This window comes from Stegodyphus dumicola, chromosome 11 (assembly GCF_044657685.1).
Source record: "Stegodyphus dumicola isolate Sdum_Otavi_A_Nest chromosome 11, ASM4465768v1".
Classification (NCBI taxonomy): Eukaryota; Metazoa; Arthropoda; class Arachnida; order Araneae; family Eresidae; genus Stegodyphus; species Stegodyphus dumicola.
Window position 1 is genome coordinate 166724271 of NC_140778.1, and position 25276 is coordinate 166749546.

At 48.0% G+C, this 25276-nt stretch overlaps 4 pseudogenes; all 4 read left to right on the forward strand.

Moving 5' to 3' along the window:
- Positions 1-9014: 9014 nt before the first annotated feature.
- On the forward strand, positions 9015-9192 carry LOC146994546 (U2 spliceosomal RNA; annotated as a pseudogene).
- Positions 9193-16952: 7760 nt separating this feature from the next.
- Positions 16953-17130, forward strand: LOC146994547 (U2 spliceosomal RNA; annotated as a pseudogene).
- A 1777-nt stretch (positions 17131-18907) lies between these two features.
- On the forward strand, positions 18908-19080 carry LOC146994548 (U2 spliceosomal RNA; annotated as a pseudogene).
- Positions 19081-24878: 5798 nt separating this feature from the next.
- On the forward strand, positions 24879-25056 carry LOC146994549 (U2 spliceosomal RNA; annotated as a pseudogene).
- The last annotated feature ends 220 nt before the right edge of the window (positions 25057-25276 follow it).

The window sequence follows — 25276 nt, forward strand, 5'->3', positions numbered from 1 at the left end:
CGTTGCTCCATGCTTCGCATTTACAGAGCTCTAATTCGCTCTAAACTGGACTACGGCTCAGTTGTTTACGGATCTGCCCGGTCTTCAGTGTTGTTAAAACTAGATCCTGTTCATCATCAGGCTCTGCGGATTTGTTCTGGAGCCTTCAGGACATCTCCTGTGCAGAGCCTTGATGTTGACTGTCACGAGCCATCACTCCGTTTGAGGCGTGAGGAGTTGTCTCTTTTACGCTATTTTAATATTTTATCTCAACCTGACCATCCTTATAACTTGTGTATATGTGAAAATAGCTGTGACCTTTTATTTGAGGCACGTCCATCCTGTGTGCCTTCTTTTCCTGTTAGAGTTCGTCCCCTCATTGAAGAATTCTCCCTGTTTGATATTTCCCCACAGGCAGTACAGCATTTTGAAATTGCACCTTGGGAAAATGCACTAATCCACCTTCTTGACATTTTCCACAATTACGGAAAAACAACTACTGATGAGAGCATCTACAGACAAATTTTTGCTGATGACAGGCAGAGTTACAGGAGTTATGTTCCCATATATACGGATGGCTCTAAGTCAGCTTGCCATGTTGGCATGTCATGTATAATTGGTGACCACATGGAAGGCAGACGTTTACACGACGCTTCCTCTGTCTTAACCTCCGAACTGACTGCCATATATTATGCGCTTTTGTACATCTCAACGCTGCACCATCGAAAATTCATTGTATATACGGACTCCTACAGTGCATTGAAAGCTTTAGAATCCTTTTCTAGCACTGAGAATCCTGTGATAGTGGATGTTCTCAAGTTGAATATTAAATTGAAATGTCGTGGATTTGAACTTCTGTACTGCTGGGTCCCCGGACATACAGGAATAAAGGGCAATGAGCTGGCGGACATCGCAGTGAAATCTGCTGTTGAAATGTTCGGCCGCCTCATCCCTTTTAACGATATCCGTTGTGTCATAAAAAAGAAGATCCGAAAGAAATGGCAGCAACTTTGGGACCTTCAACTTCATAACAAGTTGAGAAGGGTGAAGCCTTAAATAGAGCATTGGGATACTACTAGCAATCGCAGGGAGGAAGTTCTTTTGACTCGCCTTAGAATTGGTCACAGTAGAGTGACACATAACTACCTTCTGAAAGCTGAGAACGAGCCTATTTGTGCAACTTGTAATGTTTGTCTTTCAGTTTATCACATTTTAATTGAATGTTCATATTTTAATAATCTTCGTGAGAAGTATTTTAATAGCTGCGACCTGCCTCTCGACCGTTTAATCGGAAGAGAGGTCAATAATAATTTGTTTCACTACCTCAAGGAAACAGGTTTTTATTATTTAATTTGATTTTTGTCCTGAGATTTTATGTTGGAATTTTAATTAATCAGATGTTTTAGGATTTTATATCTATACTGCATCTCTCATTATCAAAGTTATAATCAGCATTTTCATCCCATCATTTAAATATCTTTTTACTTGCCTCGATTTTAAAAGTGTGCTGTTGTCTTTATATTTTTTGTTCCTTTAGTTTGTATGTTAAAAAAAAAAGAATCCTGTGTTTGGCGCATATGGCCTATTGAGCTTTGCGCCATAAAACTACTACAACTACTACTACTTCCCACTACAGCGCGCGTATACACATTGCTTCCTTCAACACACGAGCCATTTTATTGTAAATAACTCTCGAAAGGGTGTAAAATCTTTGTAGGCACACTGCAGCAACAAAGACTTATCTGTCTGTTTCCTAATGTTTTGTTTGGATTCTCTGTATGATTTAAAAACGCCAGCGAATTGTAATGGTCTACAATTATTGTTACGGATTGTTGTATTTGTTTTTATTCATTCATTCATTCATTCATTCATTCATTTATTTTGTTGGCACATTAATATTAACAAACTTGGGAAAATGCCAATAGATGGCTGCACTATGCAGGAAGCACTTTATTCTGAGTTTTGAGATGGCTTGCCCGCCGCTAGTGTGGAAGTGTAGAATACAAAGTAATCATTAATTGTAAAGTAAAAAGTACTGTTTGATTGTACATATTACAAATTAATTTGTAAAGTGTTTTTTGTAATTTTTCTGTTTGTTTAATTGTTTTAAGTTCCTAATATTTCACACTGTGTTTTCAACTGCAACGTTTGAACTGAAGAGAGAGAGAGAGAGAGTATCTCTGAGTTGGGAACCATGTGCTGGACTGTGCATGTCGAGTTTGTGTCAATCAAACTCTATCATTATTTAATGTAGTTTTGGCTGATTAATTTTACTGTATCAATATTGGTTTAACCACAAAAAATAATTTCTTCCCAAACATGGGCATTCTGATACCTCCAGGAATATTTATTTATATTTGGTTTTGCTATTTTTATTGCCTTTGTAATTACATTTGTTTTATATTCACGGGCAGTGAAGAATGAGATTTTTCAGAGGAGGAAGCTACTCCAGAGAAATGAACACTTTCATAAATATTTCATTATCCTCTTTTCCCATCTTAAAAAAATTGAGAAAGTACGAGAATATTATGTTGCATGATGCATAAGCTTATAAAAACTGCTGTTATTGACTTTAGCGATTTCGCGTTGAGATCGGATTAACTTTCTCTACTTTGAATTTTGTTCCGGCCAACGTTTTCGTAAAATGTCCAATATAACTACTGTAAGTTATTGCGATATTGTAGAAATATCTGTGAGGATATTTCAGCATTGTGGTTCATTTGCTGTAGTAAGAATAAAATTTGCAATTGAATCTGGAATGAAATGAACTTTTGACGTCCTTTGCTTTTTAAAAGTAGCCCCGCCCAAGGAGGAGGGGTATGACGCCTCCAGAATGGGAACATTAGAAAGGACCGCAAAATGATCCACTTGAGTAGACACATATTGTTCATCCTTGTACACCTCTTTTTTTTGTAACACAGGAGGAGGATGAAATAACGACATATCATAAAAAGCCCCCAAGCAGCACTCGCTAACCTCAGTCTTCTGCACCCCCTTGTCCCATGCACGAATGCTCAGGACTTTTGAAATATGAAAAATTGAAAGTGAATTCATCACGCTACCGAATTCTTCATCGCTTCTCGGCCTTTTGTCTAAGATCAAAGATCTGTTCTTATCAGCTTAATCGGTGGACTAGTTGCTTTTGTCTAACTGACAGCTCCAGAGTACCGGTTGAGCAGATAGAACAAAATCTCAGCAATATTTACTAGTTTAATTTATTTTTTTAGGTTTACTGGTCGATATGCTGATGGTGTAGTTTCTTCACTTGGAGGGCGGGGCTGAAGGCGGAGCCAAGTTGTACCTTTGGTAAGTTTTGCTTTATTTTTTCTCTCATTTCTCCTATTGATGCTTGATGGGTTGGTGACCTTTACTTGCGTCAGTAGGAACCTTTCCTTTCGCTGTGAGCGTGCAGGTGTCTTTTCCCGCTATCGCTGAACTAGCGGTTTTCGGTTAGTCCATGTGATGGGCGGGGTCTTACTTTCTCTACCTCGTTCCTGTCTATTCTTGCTCTTCTTTAGTATTTTTTCACTATTTAGTGTTAAAATGCTTTCCTTGAGCCCTTATTTTTTTCCCTCTCCACAAACTCACTATTATGGTGGGCGTGGTCTTTCCTTTATTTCATCCCTATCCCTTTACTTTTTCTGCTATCGTTTGTTTCGTTTTATTTATTTTTTCCATGTCCAGGTTAGGTTCGAACTAACTGGTTGGTTTTTATGCTTACTCGGATTAGTGTCCCGGAGTAGCCGTGAGCCCTTAGCCCGTGTTCTGCCACAGGTCAGGGATCGAGTAAGCTTCCGATTACTCATCCGTGTGAAAAGGACACCCGGCTGTGTGCCGCCTTTAGTGGGGCGTAATCTTCCAAGTCCTGGTCATCGTCTTTGCTGTCCTGTCAATGGTTTTTCCTTTCGATCATTTAGTCTCGGTAGGTTCCTCGACCCCCAGTTCGTCGTGGGTCCAGGGACTTACCTCCATTGGAGTCCTTGCAGACAGGCCACTCGGCTGAGTGTATCCTTAGCTCGACACCAATTTCCTTCCGAATCGGCTAGTTGCACGCGCTAGTTTCTCCGCCTACCCGGGTCATGTTTTTTTTTCTACCAGAGCCACCGAATTTTCTGCAAAGGCTCTTGCTCTCCATTCTCGCTTTGATCTTGCCAATTGCCGATTAGCAGTATTACTAATTATTTTTACTCTCGATTTCGAGCTCTATTTTCAGATGTCTGAGTCACCCGGCTTGCCATGCATTTCTGTGTCTCCACGGCCGCCTCGGATACCGTCGCCTACTACTCCTGGTCTCCCTCCGATGCCATCTGTCCTTGGTGGACTGCCACTGAGTGTTGGATGCCCCGATGGATCGCTGGACATGACGCCACACCGATCTCTGAGCCATTTGCACGCTTCGGGTCACTCCTCCGTGATGACAACGCGGTCTGGTAGTCCTCACCCTGCTCCTGCTCCACGTTGACACATCTATGCCTCTGCTGTTCCCTCTGGTCCTCCTCTGCTGAGAAGTCGTTCCCTGTGCCAGATGCTCTCCATCATCTCTGCCAGGACGTCGGCCTCCTCTCGCATCTGCAATGATATCTTCGCTTCCTGCTCCAGGACTTCGCCTCCTCCGGAAATGCTCACTGCACCGCTCGTGCCTCTCACTTCTGCTCCTTCCTTACCTTCTCCTGGCTCCATCCTTGCTACTGCTGCCCCTTCTTCAGATTCCCCAGTGTGTGACCACACAAGGTCACGTGCTGCTGCTGGACACTCCTGCTCGCACACTTTTCCGACCAAGTCTCCTGTTGCTACTGACACGCTGGATGCTCGATCTGCCACTTCTGATTCTCCTTCGGGTAGCCCAACAGTTCGTTTGCCGTCCTCTGCGATCTCTGTTAATGGAACTCCTAGTGCTTCCTCCTCTCCTGTTCCTACTCCTGCAACTTCTGGCGACAGAGCGTCTCTCCTATCTTCCGACGATTCTGCTTCTATGCGGGGGTCTCCTTCACGCCCGGATCCTGGTAATTCTCCTCCTGCTGCTGTGTCCGCGTCTCCTGGTGTCTCCACTTGCTCTTCTCCGGTTGACTGTCCGACGTGTGGTAAGTCGTTCCTCAACAAGAGAGAGCTACGCTTTCACCGGTTCCGCCGTCATCGCCTTGCTCCTCCTCCCTCCTCTCCTGGTGCTGCTGACTTTTCTACCACTGGCCATCCGCAGCTCCCGTCTACTTCTCTTCAGGCGCTCCTATTCCTTCTAATACCTGCCGCGAGGGTTCCACGCTCCATCTCGTCTTTCCTGTAAGCGATGTCTTTATGTGCACAGACCCCAATTGCAGCCTCCTGTTCCGCTCCAACTCCTGGTCCTGTATTAAGAGATCCCTCACCAGACACCTTCTCCAGGAACATCTGACCCCCCTTTCTTCATGCATGAAATGGTGCTGCCTTTGCAACTCCCGGCTAGCCAACAAGGTATCTGTCCATGCCTGTTTCCGCACCTCTCCTCCCGTCATCTCCACTGGTGCCTCTTTCCGCTGGAAGTGCACAGTTTGTCCGTTCTCCTGTCCTTCCCGGAAAGGGATATTCAATCACTCCGAATACCACCGGCGTGCTGAGAGGAACTCTTCCATTGACCACGACATTCCTCTTCCTGCTCCTGTGCCTCAGCGACAGCGCCTTAGACAACCGCACCCTCCACCTGGTGCCTCTTCTTCACCCGCTGATGTGTCCTCCAGATCTCCTGCTAAGACCGCTCCAGCTCCTCCCGTGACTTCTGTGGACGCTCCTTCTTCACCTGCTCCAGTCCCATCTCCTTGCTCTTCCGATTCGTCTCCTGCTGTATCGGCCTCTCACTCCCTGCCTCCTTCTCCTCATGACGTCTCCAGGACTACTGTTGCTCCTCGTCCAGGGCTTCTTCATCCCTCTTCGGCCGCTCCTCCTGCTCCAGTGTTGACTTCTGCCTCGCCTGCTGCCTCCTCCTCCCGTGCTGTTGTTCCTCCAGATTGCCTCGTCTCTGCATCTTCTTCCTCCTCATCGTCACCTGCTGATGACACACAGTCTTCTGCCGACTTCCCCGCTTCCGAGTTTCCTGATGTCGACCTTTATGAGGTTGTCCCCCGTTGTGGCCGCTGATGACCCTGCTCGTATTCCTCCTGCTGACGAAATTCCTGTCACAGAGCCTCCTCTCCTGAACTTCTGGGATTCCCTGCATAGCTTTTCTTCTGGGATTACTGACGATGACGCTTGGGACTCCTTTGAGGCCTGCCTTCTGAACGTCACGGAGTCTGCCTCAGAAATTGTCAAGCTCCCTCCACCTTCTCCTCCTACGCCTGGTTCTCCGCGCCCGGTCAACACCTCTAATCCTCGGGTCATTCAACGTTTATACCGGAGAAATCGTTGCAGAGCCATCCGTCTCCTTTCCTCTGACAGCTCTCCTCCTTGCTCCATTCCTGCAGAAGAGATTGCCCTCGAATTCTCCTCAAGGTACTCCGCCAGAGACTCCGACTCCTGTATCTTCACTTCCTGTATCCCGGAACGTCCTCCTCTCGATTTGTCTCCTTTCTCTCCTGCCAAGGTTCTTGCCAAGCTTCGCTCCTGTGAGAACTCTACGCCCGGCCCTGACCGCCTCTCGTATGCCCACTGGCGAGAGGCTGATCGAGACTGCAAGATCTTGTGTGAGATATTCAACATCTGTCTTCGCTTCCGGCGTGTTCCGTCTTCATGGAAATCTTCCCGCTCGTTCCTCATCTTCAAGAAAGGGGACCCGTCGGTGATTGACAACTGGAGGCCAATTGCCCTCAGTTCTTCAATTGCTTGCCTTTTCTCTGGATGTCTAGCGAAACGGCTCACGCACTGGTTATGTGACAACGAGATTCTCCACCCCTCACAGAAAGGATTCATGCCGCACGATGGGGTTCTTGAGCACAACTTCATCGTCCAGCAACAGTTCCAGCTTGCCCGTAGGACGAAGTTAGAGCTCTGTCTGGCCTCTCTCGACATTGCCAACGCCTTCGGCTCGATCCCGCACTCTGCGATCTTCACAGCAGTTCTCACGTCTGGTGTCGGGGAGGACTTCGTCTCCTTAATCCAAGACCTCTACAGGAATTCCTCTACCTGCTTCCTCTCTTCCGACGGTGTTTCTGGCCCTGTAGACATCAATACCGGTGTTCGTCAGGGGTGTCCTTTGAGCGGCCTCCTGTTTAACCTGGCCATTGATCCTGTTCTCCGCTCCGTTGGCTCTTCTCCTTCCTCGCCTCGTGTCCTCGCCTTCGCTGATGACGTCCTCCTGCTCGCTCCTTCTCCCAACGTTCTTCATAATGACCTGGATCGCATTTCTGACGTCTTCTCTCGTCTTGGTCTTCAGCTTAATCCCGGTAAATGCCACACACTTCACCTTGATGCTTCTCGCCCTGCTAGGGTGCGTCCGACCGTCTTCTACCTGGATGGCATCCCTATCAACGCCCTTGGTGATGGTGATCACTTCCGTTTCCTCGGGAAACCTGTGGGCTTCCACCTTCCACCCCTCCGTGCGCAGCTACGTGATTTCTTGATCCTGGCTAAGAAAATTATGGACTCGAAGCTCGCTCCGTGGCAACGCCTGGATGCACTGAAGACTTTTTTCCCTCTCTCCTCTTATTCATGAGGAATTCGCAGCACGCAAAGGGAGACTGGAAGAAGATTGACGATTTTCTGCGTCCTGCCCTCAAGAAGACCTTGAATCTTCCTCCCGAGGCCTCTAACAACTATCTTTATGGCCTTTCCGGCAAAGGTACCCTTGGCATACCACTCGCTGCGAAGGATTCAGACATCGCTGCCGTCGACTCTGCTTTCAAGCTGCTTTGCGCTATAGATCCCTTTGTTCGTGCTTCCGCCTGGGATGATCTGACCTCCTCCGTCCGTTCACGCATCGGATTCGCTCATTCTCCTGAGTTAGTGGCACAGTTCCTGTCTGCATCCGACGAAGCTCCCTTTGCCGCCTCTTGCAATTCCATCTCCTCTACGTGGTCTGCCGCAAGGTCCGCGTCACGGCGCCTCAAGGTTATTTGGACTATCGATGCTGGTGGGTCTCCCTCTATTTCCTGTGGTCCTAACACCATCTTCCCGAGCCAGAAGCACACCATCTTCCGGGCCTTCCGGAACCTAAGACGGGCTACCCGTATTAGTGACCTGTTCCTCCTCCCGAACCAGGGCAAGGCCATGGAATGTGTTGCCGTCTCGCGCTCGAGCTCGCACTTCTTCAGAGAGGGGTCCTTCACGCGCTTCGCGGACTGGAGATTTGTTCACCGTGCCAGGCTGAACCTGGTACCTCTCAATGCCTGCAAGCCCTGGGACCGTTCACGCCGTGGATGTCGCCGTTGCAACTTCAGTGAAGAAACGCTCCCACATGTCCTCAACCACTGTATGCGTTACTCTTCCATCTTCCAACGACGTCACAATGCTGTGGTTGAACGGCTGAAGAAGGCCGCGAGTGGGCGCTGGGATGTGCTCTTCTGCAACCAACTCTTCCCTGGTAGTTCTCTCCGCCCCGATCTGGTTCTTTGCAAAGGCTCCTCCGCTCTGATAATCGACGTCACCATCCCGTTCGAGAATACGCTTGCTGCTTTTTCTTCCGCCAGAGAGGAAAAGATTTCCAAGTATCGCCCTGTTGTTGAGCTGCTCAGGAGAGATTACACCGATGTCCAGATCCATCCCATCATTATTGGTTCCCTCGGCTCTTGGGACGACAAGAATGACAGAGTGCTACGTAGGCTGTGCAGCAACAAATATGGAAACGTTTTAAAGAAGCTCGCAGTTAGCGAAACCATTAAATTTTCTAGGGACGTATATGTTGAACACGTCACTGGAATAAAACAAACCTAAATAGGCACTGTTGGACTCAGTGACAGGTTTTCAATATGCGATCATTGGATAACATTTGTATAAAGGACTTTCACGGTTATGTAAATTTTGTAAATATGTAAATATCTCCCACATCAAATAAATATGAAATCTAAAATCGCACTGTGTGCGTTGTTGGTATAACATGCCATGGTCTTACCAACACTATGTAAAATGGTAAGAAACATTGAACAATAAAAAATTTTTCTGTCCTTATCAGCTTAATATCTGATACGACGTCGACATGACGTCAAGATATTAAACTAGTTTTTGCAGATAGGCTTGTGGTTAGGAATTTATTCCGCCCTCGCCACGGGTTGGCCTGCTATGGCACTACTTGCAGGATACGGCCCACAATATATCCAAAAAGCAGAAACTTCACTCCCCCACTGCATCCTCAGGAAAACGTTCTTTTAAAATGGCCCCTTCAAATTTCAGAAAACCGAAGGTCTAACAACATCATACCTTTGTACGAGTGTGCGGGGACCTGCCTTTTTTTAACTTGATATTGCTCGGGCCCCTCGTTCTTTTCCTCGGAATGGGAACATTCTGGAGCCTCGGGTTTAACCCTCGTCCTTTTCCAATGTCAAGTTCTGGTTTCTGTAAATACGAAGTTTTTTTCGTATTTACAGAAATCCCATAAAATCCACATTTTGATCCCGTACTCAGAAAACTTACTCATTCTGTCTGACTGATTGAAGGAACATCGGCCTCGAAATATTACTCAAATTTCATTTGCAGTAACATTTTTATCTCATTTCGTGTGAGTTTGAGAGAATTCCTATTCACATTTGCCAGATCTTTCCCGCTACAGCGCGCGTATACACATTGCTTCCTTCAACACACGAGCCATTTTATTGTAAATAACTCTTGAAAGGGTGTAAAATGTTTGTAGGCACACTGCAGCAACAAAGACTTTTCTGTCTGTTTCCTAATGTTTTGTTTTGATTCTCTGTATGATTTAAAAACGCCAGCTAATTGTAATGGTCTACAATTATTGTTACGGATTGTTGTATTTATGTTTTTATTCATTCATTCATTCATTCATTCATTCATTTATTTTGTTGGCACATTAATATTAACAAACTTGGGAAAATGCCAATAGATGGCTGCACTATGCAGGAAGCTGTTTATTCTGAGTTTTGGGATGGCTTGCCCGCCGCTAGTGTGGAAGTTTAGAATACAAAGTAATCATTAATTGTAAAGTAAAAAGTACTGTTTGATTGTACATATTACAAATTAACTTGTAAAGTGTTTTTTGTAATTTTTCTGTTTGTTTAATTGTTTTAATTTCCTAATATTTCACTCTGTGTTTTCAACTGCAACGTTTGAACTGAAGAGAGAGAGAGAGTATCTCTGAGTTGGGAACCATGTGCTGGACTGTGCATGTCGAGTTTGTGTCAATCAAACTCTGGCATTATTTAATGTAGTTTTGGCTGATTAATTTACTGTATCAATATTGGTTTAATCACAAAAATAATTTCTTCCCAAACATGGGCATTCGATACCTCCAGGAATAATTATTTATTTTTTTTTGCCTTTTTTATTGCCTTTGTAATTAATCCCATCTTAAAAAAATTGAGAAAGTACGAGAATATTATGTTGCATGATGCTTAAGCTTATAAAAACTGCTGTTATTGACTTTAGCGATTTCGCGTTGAGATTGGATTAACTTTCTCTACTTTGAATTTTGTTCCGGCCAACGTTTTCGTAAAATGTCCAATATAACTACTGTAAGTTATTGCGATATTGTAGAAATATCTGTGAGGATATTTCAGCATTGTGGTTCATTTGCTGTAGTAAGAATAAAATTTGCAATTGAATCTGGAATGAAATGAACTTTTGACGTCCTTTGCTTTTTAAAAGTAGCCCCGCCCAAGGAGGAGGGGTATGACGCCTCCAGAATGGGAACATTAGAAAGGACCGCAAAATGATCCACTTGAGTAGACACAAATTGTTCATCCTTGTACACCTCTTTTTTTTGTAACACAGGAGGAGGATGAAATAACGACATATCATAAAAAGCCCCCAAGCAGCACTCGCTAACCTCAGTCTTCTGCACCCCCTTCTCCCCTGCACCCCCTTCTCCCCTGCACGAATGCTCAGGACTTTTGAAATATGAAAAATTGAAAGTGAATTCATCACGCTACCGAATTCTTCATCGCTTCTCGGCCTTTTGTCTAAGATCAAAGATCTGTTCTTATCAGCTTAATCGGTGGACTAGTTGCTTTTGTCTAACTGACAGCTCCAGAGTACCGGTTGAGCAGATAGAACAAAATCTCAGCAATATTTACTAGTTTAATTTATTTTTTTAGGTTTACTGGTCGATATGCTGATGGTGTAGTTTCTTCACTTGGAGGGCGGGGCTGAAGGCGGAGCCAAGTTGTACCTTTGGTAAGTTTTGCTTTATTTTTTCTCTCATTTCTCCTATTGATGCTTGATGGGTTGGTGACCTTTACTTGCGTCAGTAGGAACCTTTCCTTTCGCTGTGAGCGTGCAGGTGTCTTTTCCCGCTATCGCTGAACTAGCGGTTTTCGGTTAGTCCATGTGATGGGCGGGGTCTTACTTTCTCTACCTCGTTCCTGTCTATTCTTGCTCTTCTTTAGTATTTTTTCACTATTTAGTGTTAAAATGCTTTCCTTGAGCCCTTATTTTTTCCCTCTCCACAAACTCACTATTATGGTGGGCGTGGTCTTTCCTTTATTTCATCCCTATCCCTTTACTTTTTCTGCTATCGTTTGTTTCGTTTTATTTATTTTTTCCATGTCCAGGTTAGGTTCGAACTAACTGGTTGGTTTTTATGCTTACTCGGATTAGTGTCCCGGAGTAGCCGTGAGCCCTTAGCCCGTGTTCTGCCACAGGTCAGGGATCGAGTAAGCTTCCGATTACTCATCCGTGTGAAAAGGACACCCGGCTGTGTGCTGCCTTTAGTGGGGCGTAATCTTCCAAGTCCTGGTCATCGTCTTTGCTGTCCTGTCAATGGTTTTTCCTTTCGATCATTTAGTCTCGGTAGGTTCCTCGACCCCCAGTTCGTCATGGGTCCAGGGACTTACCTCCTTTGGTATCCTTGCAGACAGGCCACTCGGCTGAGTGTATCCTTAGCTCGACACCAATTTCCTTCCGAATCGGCTAGTTGCACGCGCTAGTTTCTCCGCCTACCCGGGTCATTTTTTTTTTCTACCAGAGCCACCGAATTTTCTGCAAAGGCTCTTGCTCTCCATTCTCGCTTTGATCTTGCCAATTGCCGATTAGCAGTATTACTAATTATTTTTACTCTCGATTTCGAGCTCTATTTTCAGATGTCTGAGTCACCCGGCTTGCCATGCATTTCTGTGTCTCCGCGGCCGCCTCGGATACCGTCGCCTACTACTCCTGGTCTCCCTCCGATGCCATCTGTCCTTGGTGGACTGCCACTGAGTGTTGGATGCCCCGATGGATCGCTGGACATGACGCCACACCGATCTCTGAGCCATTTGCACGCTTCGGGTCACTCCTCCATGATGACAACGCGGTCTGGTAGTCCTCACCCTGCTCCTGCTCCACGTTGACACATCTATGCCTCTGCTGTTCCCTCTGGTCCTCCTCTGCTGAGAAGTCGTTCCCTGTGCCAGATGCTCTCCATCATCTCTGCCAGGACGTCGGCCTCCTCTCGCATCTGCAATGATATCTTCGCTTCCTGCTCCAGGACTTCGCCTCCTCCGGAAATGCTCACTGCACCGCTCGTGCCTCTCACTTCTGCTCCTTCCTTACCTTCTCCTGGCTCCATCCTTGCTACTGCTGCCCCTTCTTCAGATTCCCCAGTGTGTGACCACACAAGGTCACGTGCTGCTGCTGGACACTCCTGCTCGCACACTTTTCCGACCAAGTCTCCTGTTGCTACTGACACGCTGGATGCTCGATCTGCCACTTCTGCTTCTCCTTCGGGTAGCCCAACAGTTCGTTTGCCGTCCTCTGCGATCTCTGTTAATGGAACTCCTAGTGCTTCCTCCTCTCCTGTTCCTACTCCTGCAACTTCTGGCGACAGAGCGTCTCTCCTATCTTCCGACGATTCTGCTTCTATGCGGGGGTCTCCTTCACGCCCGGATCCTGGTAATTCTCCTCCTGCTGCTGTGTCCGCGTCTCCTAGTGTCTCCACTTGCTCTTCTCCGGTTGACTGTCCGACGTGTGGTAAGTCGTTCCTCAACAAGAGAGAGCTACGCTTTCACCGGTTGCGCCGTCATCGCCTTGCTCCTCCTCCCTCCTCTCCTGGTGCTGCTGACTTCTCTACCACTGGCCATCCGCAGCTCCCGTCTACTTCTCTTCAGGCGCTCCTATTCCTTCTAATACCTGCCGCGAGGGTTCCACGCTCCATCTCGTCTTTCCTGTAAGCGATGTCTTTATGTGCACAGACCCCAATTGCAGCCTCCTGTTCCGCTCCAACTCCTGGTCCTGTATTAAGAGATCCCTCACCAGACACCTTCTCCAGGAACATCTGACCCCCCTTTCTTCATGCATGAAATGGTGCTGCCTTTGCAACTCCCGGCTAGCCAACAAGGTATCTGTCCATGCCTGTTTCCGCACCTCTCCTCCCGTCATCTCCACTGGTGCCTCTTTCCGCTGGAAGTGCACAGTTTGTCCGTTCTCCTGTCCTTCCCGGAAAGGGATATTCAATCACTCCGAATACCACCGGCGTGCTGAGAGGAACTCTTCCATTGACCACGACATTCCTCTTCCTGCTCCTGTGCCTCAGCGACAGCGCCTTAGACAACCGCACCCTCCACCTGGTGCCTCTTCTTCACCCGCTGATGTGTCCTCCAGATCTCCGGCTAAGACCGCTCCAGCTCCTCCCGTGACTTCTGTGGACGCTCCTTCTTCACCTGCTCCAGTCCCATCTCCTTGCTCTTCCGATTCGTCTCCTGCTGTATCGGCCTCTCACTCCCTGCCTCCTTCTCCTCATGACGTCTCCAGGACTACTGTTGCTCCTCGTCCAGGGCTTCTTCATCCCTCTTCGGCCGCTCCTCCTGCTCCAGTGTTGACTTCTGCCTCGCCTGCTGCCTCCTCCTCCCGTGCTGTTGTTCCTCCAGATTGCCTCGTCTCTGCATCTTCTTCCTCCTCATCGTCACCTGCTGATGACACACAGTCTTCTGCCGACTTCCCCGCTTCCGAGTTTCCTGATGTCGACCTTTATGAGGTTGTCCCCCGTTGTGGCCGCTGATGACCCTGCTCGTATTCCTCCTGCTGACGAAATTCCTGTCACAGAGCCTCCTCTCCTGAACTTCTGGGATTCCCTGCATAGCTTTTCTTCTGGGATTACTGACGATGACGCTTGGGACTCCTTTGAGGCCTGCCTTCTGAACGTCACGGAGTCTGCCTCAGAAATTGTCAAGCTCCCTCCACCTTCTCCTCCTACGCCTGGTTCTCCGCGCCCGGTCAACACCTCTAATCCTCGGGTCATTCAACGTTTATACCGGAGAAATCGTTGCAGAGCCATCCGTCTCCTTTCCTCTGACAGCTCTCCTCCTTGCTCCATTCCTGCAGAAGAGATTGCCCTCGAATTCTCCTCAAGGTACTCCGCCAGAGACTCCGACTCCTGTATCTTCACTTCCTGTATCCCGGAACGTCCTCCTCTCGATTTGTCTCCTTTCTCTCCTGCCAAGGTTCTTGCCAAGCTTCGCTCCTGTGAGAACTCTGCGCCCGGCCCTGACCGCCTCTCGTATGCCCACTGGCGAGAGGCTGATCCAGACTGCAAGATCTTGTGTGAGATATTCAACATCTGTCTTCGCTTCCGGCGTGTTCCGTCTTCATGGAAATCTTCCCGCTCGTTCTTCATCTTCAAGAAAGGGGACCCGTCGGTGATTGACAACTGGAGGCCAATTGCCCTCAGTTCTTCAATTGCTTGCCTTTTCTCTGGATGTCTAGCGAAACGGCTCACGCACTGGTTATGTGACAACGAGATTCTCCACCCCTCACAGAAAGGATTCATGCCGCACGATGGGGTTCTTGAGCACAACTTCATCGTCCAGCAACAGTTCCAGCTTGCCCGTAGGACGAAGTTAGAGCTCTGTCTGGCCTCTCTCGACATTGCCAACGCCTTCGGCTCGATCCCGCACTCTGCGATCTTCACAGCACTTCTCACGTCTGGTGTCGGGGAGGACTTCGTCTCCTTAATCCAAGACCTCTACAGGAATTCCTCTACCTGCTTCCTCTCTTCCGACGGTGTTTCTGGCCCTGTAGACATCAATACCGGTGTTCGTCAGGGGTGTCCTTTGAGCGGCCTCCTGTTTAACCTGGCCATTGATCCTGTTCTCCGCTCCGTTGGCTCTTCTCCTTCCTCGCCTTGTGTCCTCGCCTTCGCTGATGACGTCCTCCTGCTCGCTCCTTCTCCCAACGTTCTTCATAATGACCTGGATCGCATTTCTGACGTCTTCTCTCGTCTTGGTCTTCAGCTTAATCCCGGTAAATGCCACACACTTCACCTTGATGCTTCTCGCCCTGCTAGGGTGCGTCCGACCGTCTTCTACCTGGATGGCATCCCTATCAACGCCCTTGGTGATGGTGATCACTTCCGTTTCCTCGGGAAACCTGTGGGCTTCCACCTTCCACCCCTCCGTGCGCAGCTACGTGATTTCTTGATCCTGGCTAAGAAAATTATGGACTCGAAGCTCGCTCCGTGGCAACGCCTGGATGCACTGAAGACTTTTTTCCCTCTCTCCTCTTATTCATGAGGACTTCGCAGCACGCAAAGGGAGACTGGAAGAAGATTGACGATTTTCTGCGTCCTGCCCTCAAGAAGACCTTGAATCTTCCAACGAGGCCTCTAACAACTATCTTTATGGCCTTTCCGGCAAAGGTACCCTTGGCATACCACTCGCTGCGAAGGATTCAGACATCGCTGCCGTCGACTCTGCTTTCAAGCTGCTTTGCGCTATAGATCCCTTTGTTCGTGCTTCCGCCTGGGATGATCTGACCTCCTCCGTCCGTTCACGCATCGGATTCGCTCATTCTCCTGAGTTAGTGGCACAGTTCCTGTCTGCATCCGACGAAGCTCCCTTTGCCGCCTCTTGCAATTCCATCTCCTCTACGTGGTCTGCCGCAAGGTCCGCGTCACGGCGCCTCAAGGTTATTTGGACTATCGATGCTGGTGGGTCTCCTTCTATTTCCTGTGGTCCTAACACCATCTTCCCGAGCCAGAAGCACACCATCTTCCGGGCCTTCCGGACCCTAAGACGGGCTACCCGTATTAGTGACCTGTTCCTCCTCCCGAACCAGGGCAAGGCCATGGAATGTGTTGCCGTCTCGCGCTCGAGCTCGCACTTCTTCAGAGAGGGGTCCTTCACGCGCTTCGCGGACTGGAGATTTGTTCACCGTGCCAGGCTGAACCTGGTACCTCTCAATGCCTGCAAGCCCTGGGACCGTTCACGCCGTGGATGTCGCCGTTGCAACTTCAGTGAAGAAACGCTCCCACATGTCCTCAACCACTGTATGCGTTACTCTTCCATCTTCCAACGACGTCACAATGCTGTGGTTGAACGGCTGAAGAAGGCCGCGAGTGGGCGCTGGGATGTGCTCTTCTGCAACCAAGTCTTCCCTGGTACTTCTCTCCGCCCCGATCTGGTTCTTTGCAAAGGCTCCTCCGCTCTGATAATCGACGTCACCATCCCGTTCGAGAATACGCTTGCTGCTTTTTCTTCCGCCAGAGAGGAAAAGATTTCCAAGTATCGCCCTGTTGTTGAGCTGCTCAGGAGAGATTACACCGATGTCCAGATCCATCCCATCATCATTGGTTCCCTCGGCTCTTGGGACGACAAGAATGACAGAGTGCTACGTAGGCTGTGCAGCAACAAATATGGAAACCTTTTAAAGAAGCTCGCAGTTAGCGAAACCATTAAATTTTCTAGGGACGTATATGTTGAACACGTCACTGGAATAAAACAAACCTAAATAGGCACTGTTGGACTCAGTGACAGGTTTTCAATATGCGATCATTGGATAACATTTGTATAAAGGACTTTCACGGTTATGTAAATTTTGTAAATATGTAAATATCTCCCACATCAAATAAATATGAAATCTAAAATCGCACTGTGTGCGTTGTTGGTATAACATGCCATGGTCTTACCAACACTATGTAAAATGGTAAGAAACATTGAACAATAAAAAATTTTTCTGTCCTTATCAGCTTAATATCTGATACGACGTCGACATGACGTCAAGATATTAAACTAGTTTTTGCAGATAGGCTTGTGGTTAGGAATTTATTCCGCCCTCGCCACGGGTTGGCCTGCTATGGCACTACTTGCAGGATACGGCCCACAATATATCCAAAAAGCAGAAACTTCACTCCCCCACTGCATCCTCAGGAAAACGTCCTTTTAAAATGGCCCCTTCAAATTTCAGAAAACCGAAGGTCTAACAACATCATACCTTTGTACGAGTGTGCGGGGACCTGCCTTTTTTTAACTTGATATTGCTCGGGCCCCTCGTTCTTTTCCTCGGAATGGGAACATTCTGGAGCCTCGGGTTTAACCCTCGTCCTTTTCCAATGTCAAGTTCTGGTTTCTGTAAATACGAAGTTTTTTTCGTATTTACAGAAATCCCATAAAATCCACATTTTGATCCCGTACTCAGAAAACTTACTCATTCTGTCTGACTGATTGAAGGAACATCGGCCTCGAAATATTACTCAAATTTCATTTGCAGTAACATTTTTATCTCATTTCGTGTGAGTTTGAGAGAATTCCTATTCACATTTGCCAGATCTTTCCCGCTACAGCGCGCGTATACACATTGCTTCCTTCAACACACGAGCCATTTTATTGTAAATAACTCTTGAAAGGGTGTAAAATGTTTGTAGGCACACTGCAGCAACAAAGACTTTTCTGTCTGTTTCCTAATGTTTTGTTTTGATTCTCTGTATGATTTAAAAACGCCAGCTAATTGTAATGGTCTACAATTATTGTTACGGATTGTTGTATTTATGTTTTTATTCATTCATTTATTTTGTTGGCACATTAATATTAACAAACTTGGGAAAATGCCAATAGATGGCTGCACTATGCAGGAAGCAGTTTATTCTGAGTTTTGATATGGCTTGCCCGCCGCTAGTGTGGAAGTTTAGAATACAAAGTAATCATTAATTGTAAAGTAAAAAGAACTGTTTGATTGTACATATTACAAATTAATTTGTAAAGTGTTTTTTGTAATTTTTCTGTTTGTTTAATTGTTTTAAGTTCCTAATATTTCACTCTGTGTTTTCAACTGCAACGTTTGAACTGAAGAGAGAGAGAGAGTATCTCTGAGTTGGGAACCATGTGCTGGACTGTGCATGTCGAGTTTGTGTCAATCAAACTCTGGCATTATTTAATGTAGTTTTGGCTGATTAATTTACTGTATCAATATTGGTTTAATCACAAAAATAATTTCTTCCCAAACATGGGCATTCGATACCTCCAGGAATATTTACTTTTTTTTTGCCATTTTTATTGCGTTTGTAATTAATCCCATCTTAAAAAAATTGAGAAAGTACGAGAATATTATGTTGCATGATGCTTAAGCTTATAAAAACTGCTGTTATTGACTTTAGCGATTTCGCGTTGAGATCGGATTAACTTTCTCTACTTTGAATTTTGTTCCGGCCAACGTTTTCGTAAAATGTCCAATATAACTACTGTAAGTTATTGCGATATTGTAGAAATATCTGTGAGGATATTTCAGCATTGTGGTTCATTTGCTGTAGTAAGAATAAAATTTGCAATTGAATCTGGAATGAAATGAACTTTTGACGTCCTTTGCTTTTTAAAAGTAGCCCCGCCCAAGGAGGAGGGGTATGACGCCTCCAGAATGGGAACATTAGAAAGGACCGCAAAATGATCCACTTGAGTAGACACAAATTGTTCATCCTTGTACACCTCTTTTTTTTGTAACACAGGAGGAGGATGAAATAACGACATATCATAAAAAGCCCCCAAGCAGCACTCGCTAACCTCAGTCTTCTGCACCCCCTTCTCCCCTGCACCCCCTTCTCCCCTGCACGAATGCTCAGGACTTTTGAAATATGAAAAATTGAAAGTGAATTCATCACGCTACCGAATTCTTCATCGCTTCTCGGCCTTTTGTCTAAGATCAAAGTGTAGTATCTGTTCTTATCAGCTTAATCGGTGGACTAGTTGCTTTTGTCTAACTGACAGCTCCATAGTACCGGTTGAGCAGATAGGACAAAATCTCAGCAATATTTACTAGTTTAATTTATTTTTTTTAGGTTTACTGGTCGATATGCTGATGGTGTAGTTTCTTCACTTGGAGGGCGGGGCTGAAGGCGGAGCCAAGTTGTACCTTTGGTAAGTTTTGCTTTATTTTTTCTCTCATTTCTCCTATTGATGCTTGATGGGTTGGTGACCTTTACTTGCGTCAGTAGGAACCTTTCCTTTCGCTGTGAGCGTGCAGGTGTCTTTTCCCGCTATCGCTGAACTAGCGGTTTTCGGTTAGTCCATGTGATGGGCGGGGTCTTACTTTCTCTACCTCGTTCCTGTCTATTCTTGCTCTTCTTTAGTATTTTTTCACTATTTAGTGTTAAAATGCTTTCCTTGAGCCCTTATTTTTTTCCCTCTCCACAAACTCACTATTATGGTGGGCGTGGTCTTTCCTTTATTTCAACCCTATTCCTTTACTTTTTCTGCTATCGTTTGTTTCGTTTTATTTATTTTTTCCATGTCCAGGTTAGGTTCGAACTAACTGGTTGGTTTTTATGCTTACTCGGATTAGTGTCCCGGAGTAGCCGTGAGCCCTTAGCCTGTGTTCTGCCACAGGTCAGGGATCGAGTAAGCTTCCGATTACTCATCCGTGTGAAAAGGACACCCGGCTGGGTGCCGCCTTTAGTGGGGCGTAATCTTCCAAGTCCTGGTCATCGTCTTTGCTGTCCTGTCAATGGTTTTTCCTTTCGATCATTTAGTCTCGGTAGGTTCCTCGACCCCCAGTTCGTCGTGGGTCCAGGGACTTACCTCCTTTGGTATCCTTGCAGACAGGCCACTCGGCTGAGTGTATCCTTAGCTCGACACCAATTTCCTTCCGAATCGGCTAGTTGCACGCGCTAGTTTCTCCGCCTACCCGGGTCATGTTTTTTTTTCTACCAGAGCCACCGAATTTTCTGCAAAGGCTCTTGCTCTCCATTCTCGCTTTGATCTTGCCAATTGCCGATTAGCAGTATTACTAATTATTTTTACTCTCGATTTCGAGCTCTATTTTCAGATGTCTGAGTCACCCGGCTTGCCATGCATTTCTGTGTCTCCACGGCCGCCTCGGATACCGTCGCCTACTACTCCTGGTCTCCCTCCGATGCCATCTGTCCTTGGTGGACTGCCACTGAGTGTTGGATGCCCCGATGGATCGCTGGACATGACGCCACACCGATCTCTGAGCCATTTGCACGCTTCGGGTCACTCCTCCGTGATGACAACGCGGTCTGGTAGTCCTCACCCTGCTCCTGCTCCACGTTGACACATCTATGCCTCTGCTGTTCCCTCTGGTCCTCCTCTGCTGAGAAGTCGTTCCCTGTGCCAGATGCTCTCCATCATCTCTGCCAGGACGTCTGCCTCCTCTCGCATCTGCAATGATATCTTCGCTTCCTGCTCCAGGACTTCGCCTCCTCCGGAAATGCTCACTGCACCGCTCGTGCCTCTCACTTCTGCTCCTTCCTTACCTTCTCCTGGCTCCATCCTTGCTACTGCTGCCCCTTCTTCAGATTCCCCAGTGTGTGACCACATAAGGTTACGTGCTGCTGCTGGACACTCCTGCTCGCACACTTTTCCGACCAAGTCTCCTGTTGCTACTGACACGCTGGATGCTCGACCTGCCACTTCTGCTTCTCCTTCGGGTAGCCCAACAGTTCGTTTGCCGTCCTCTGCGATCTCTGTTAATGGAACTCGTAGTGCTTCCTCCTCTCCTGTTCCTGCTCCTGCAACTTCTGGCGACAGAGCGTCTCTCCTATCTTCCGACGATTCTGCTTCTATGCGGGGGTCTCCTTCACGCCCGGATCCTGGCAATTCTCCTCCTGCTGCTGTGTCCGCGTCTCCTGGTGTCTCCACTTGCTCTTCTCCGGTTGACTGTCCGACGTGTGGTAAGTCGTTCCTCAACAAGAGAGAGCTACGCTTTCACCGGTTCCGCCGTCATCGCCTTGCTCCTCCTCCCTCCTCTCCTGGTGCTGCTGACTTCTCTACCACTGGCCATCCGCAGCTCCCGTCTACTTCTCTTCAGGCGCTCCTATTCCTTCTAATACCTGCCGCGAGGGTTCCACGCTCCATCTCGTCTTTCCTGTAAGCGATGTCTTTATGTGCACGGACCCCAATTGCAGCCTCCTGTTCCGCTCCAACTCCTGGTCCTGTATTAAGAGATCCCTCACCAGACACCTTCTCCAGGAACATCTGACCCCCCTTTCTTCATGCATGAAATGGTGCTGCCTTTGCAACTCCCGGCTAGCCAACAAGGTATCTGTCCATGCCTGTTTCCGCACCTCTCCTCCCGTCATCTCCACTGGTGCCTCTTTCCGCTGGAAGTGCACAGTTTGTCCGTTCTCCTGTCCTTCCCGGAAAGGGATATTCAATCACTCCGAATACCACCGGCGTGCTGAGAGGAACTCTTCCATTGACCACGACATTCCTCTTCCTGCTCCTGTGCCTCAGGGACAGCGCCTTAGACAACCGCACCCTCCACCTGGTGCCTCTTCTTCACCCGCTGATGTGTCCTCCAGATCTCCGGCTAAGACCGCTCCAGCTCCTCCCGTGACTTCTGTGGACGCTCCTTCTTCACCTGCTCCAGTCCCATCTCCTTGCTCTTCCGATTCGTCTCCTGCTGTATCGGCCTCTCACTCCCTGCCTCCTTCTCCTCATGACGTCTCCAGGACTACTGTTGCTCCTCGTCCAGGGCTTCTTCATCCCTCTTCGGCCGCTCCTCCTGCTCCAGTGTTGACTTCTGCCTCGCCTGCTGCCTCCTCCTCCCGTGCTGTTGTTCCTCCAGATTGCCTCGTCTCTGCATCTTCTTCCTCCTCATCGTCACCTGCTGATGACACACAGTCTTCTGCCGACTTCCCCGCTTCCGAGTTTCCTGATGTCGACCTTTATGAGGTTGTCCCCCGTTGTGGCCGCTGATGACCCTGCTCGTATTCCTCCTGCTGACGAAATTCCTGTCACAGAGCCTCCTCTCCTGAACTTCTGGGATTCCCTGCATAGCTTTTCTTCTGGGATTACTGACGATGACGCTTGGGACTCCTTTGAGGCCTGCCTTCTGAACGTCACGGAGTCTGCCTCAGAAATTGTCAAGCTCCCTCCACCTTCTCCTCCTACGCCTGGTTCTCCGCGCCCGGTCAACACCTCTAATCCTCGGGTCATTCAACGTTTATACCGGAGAAATCGTCGCAGAGCCATCCGTCTCCTTTCCTCTGACAGCTCTCCTCCTTGCTCCATTCCTGCAGAAGAGATTGCCCTCGAATTCTCCTCAAGGTACTCCGCCAGAGACTCCGACTCCTGTATCTTCACTTCCTGTATCCCGGAACGTCCTCCTCTCGATTTGTCTCCTTTCTCTCCTGCCAAGGTTCTTGCCAAGCTTCGCTCCTGTGAGAACTCTGCGCCCGGCCCTGACCGCCTCTCGTATGCCCACTGGCGAGAGGCTGATCCAGACTGCAAGATCTTGTGTGAGATATTCAACATCTGTCTTCGCTTCCGACGTGTTCCGTCTTCATGGAAATCTTCCCGCTCGTTCCTCATCTTCAAGAAAGGGGACCCGTCGGTGATTGACAACTGGAGGCCAATTGCCCTCAGTTCTTCAATTGCTTGCCTTTTCTCTGGATGTCTAGCGAAACGGCTCACGCACTGGTTATGTGACAACGAGATTCTCCACCCCTCACAGAAAGGATTCATGCCGCACGATGGGGTTCTTGAGCACAACTTCATCGTCCAGCAACAGTTCCAGCTTGCCCGTAGGACGAAGTCAGAGCTCTGTCTGGCCTCTCTCGACATTGCCAACGCCTTCGGCTCGATCCCGCACTCTGCGATCTTCACAGCACTTCTCACGTCTGGTGTCGGGGAGGACTTCGTCTCCTTAATCCAAGACCTCTACAGGAATTCCTCTACCTGCTTCCTCTCTTCCGACGGTTTTTCTGGCCCTGTAGACATCAATACCGGTGTTCGTCAGGGGTGTCCTTTGAGCGGCCTCCTGTTTAACCTGGCCATTGATCCTGTTCTCCGCTCCGTTGGCTCTTCTCCTTCCTCGCCTCGTGTCCTCGCCTTCGCTGATGACGTCCTCCTGCTCGCTCCTTCTCCCAACGTTCTTCATAATGACCTGGATCGCATTTCTGACGTCTTCTCTCGTCTTGGTCTTCAGCTTAATCCCGGTAAATGCCACACACTTCACCTTGATGCTTCTCGCCCTGCTAGGGTGCGTCCGACCGTCTTCTACCTGGATGGCATCCCTATCAACGCCCTTGGTGATGGTGATCACTTCCGTTTCCTCGGGAAACCTGTGGGCTTCCACCTTCCACCCCTCCGTGCGCAGCTACGTGATTTCTTGATCCTGGCTAAGAAAATTATGGACTCGAAGCTTGCTCCGTGGCAACGCCTGGATGCACTGAAGACTTTTTTCCCCTCTCTCCTCTTATTCATGAGGACTTCGCAGCACGCAAAGGGAGACTGGAAGAAGATTGACGATTTTCTGCGTCATGCCCTCAAGAAGACCTTGAATCTTCCTCCCGAGGCCTCTAACAACTATCTTTATGGCCTTTCCGGCAAAGGTACCCTTGGCATACCACTCGCTGCGAAGGATTCAGACATCGCTGCCGTCGACTCTGCTTTCAAGCTGCTTTGCGCTATAGATCCCTTTGTTCGTGCTTCCGCCTGGGATGATCTGACCTCCTCCGTCCGTTCACGCATCGGATTCGCTCATTCTCCTGAGTTAGTGGCACAGTTCCTGTCTGCATCCGACGAAGCTCCCTTTGCCGCCTCTTGCAATTCCATCTCCTCTACGTGGTCTGCCGCAAGGTCCGCGTCACGGCGCCTCAAGGTTATTTGGACTATCGATGCTGGTGGGTCTCCCTCTATTTCCTGTGGTCCTAACACCATCTTCCCGAGCCAGAAGCACACCATCTTCCGGGCCTTCCGGACCCTAAGACGGGCTACCCGTATTAGTGACCTGTTCCTCCTCCCGAACCAGGGTAAGGCCATGGAATGTGTTGCCGTCTCGCGCTCGAGCTCGCACTTCTTCAGAGAGGGGTCCTTCACGCGCTTCGCGGACTGGAGATTTGTTCACCGTGCCAGGCTGAACCTGGTACCTCTCAATGCCTGCAAGCCCTGGGACCGTTCACGCCGTGGATGTCGCCGTTGCAACTTCAGTGAAGAAACGCTCCCACATGTCCTCAACCACTGTATGCGTTACTCTTCCATCTTCCAACGACGTCACAATGCTGTGGTTGAACGGCTGAAGAAGGCCGCGAGTGGGCGCTGGGATGTGCTCTTCTGCAACCAACTCTTCCCTGGTACTTCTCTCCGCCCCGATCTGGTTCTTTGCAAAGGCTCCACCGCTCTGATAATCGACGTCACCATCCCGTTCGAGAATACGCTTGCTGCTTTTTCTTCCGCCAGAGAGGAAAAGATTTCCAAGTATCGCCCTGTTGTTGAGCTGCTCAGGAGAGATTACACCGATGTCCAGATCCATCCCATCATCATTGGTTCCCTCGGCTCTTGGGACGACAAGAATGACAGAGTGCTACGTAGGCTGTGCAGCAACAAATATGGAAACCTTTTAAAGAAGCTCGCAGTTAGCGAAACCATTAAATTTTCTAGGGACGTATATGTTGAACACGTCACTGGAATAAAACAAACCTAAATAGGCACTGTTGGACTCAGTGACAGGTTTTCAATATGCGATCATTGGATAACATTTGTATAAAGGACTTTCACGGTTATGTAAATTTTGTAAATATGTAAATATCTCCCACATCAAATAAATATGAAATCTAAAATCGCACTGTGTGCGTTGTTGGTATAACATGCCATGGTCTTACCAACACTATGTAAAATGGTAAGAAACATTGAACAATAAAAAATTTTTCTGTCCTTATCAGCTTAATATCTGATACGACGTCGACATGACGTCAAGATATTAAACTAGTTTTTGCAGATACGCTTGTGGTTAGGAATTTATTCCGCCCTCGCCACGGGTTGGCCTGCTATGGCACTACTTGCAGGATACGGCCCACAATATATCCAAAAAGCAGAAACTTCACTCCCCCACTGCATCCTCAGGAAAACGTCCTTTTAAAATGGCCCCTTCAAATTTCAGAAAACCGAAGGTCTAACAACATCATACCTTTGTACGAGTGTGCGGGGACCTGCCTTCTTTTTAACTTGATATTGCTCGGGCCCCTCGTTCTTTTCCTCGGAATGGGAACATTCTGGAGCCTCGGGTTTAACCCTCGTCCTTT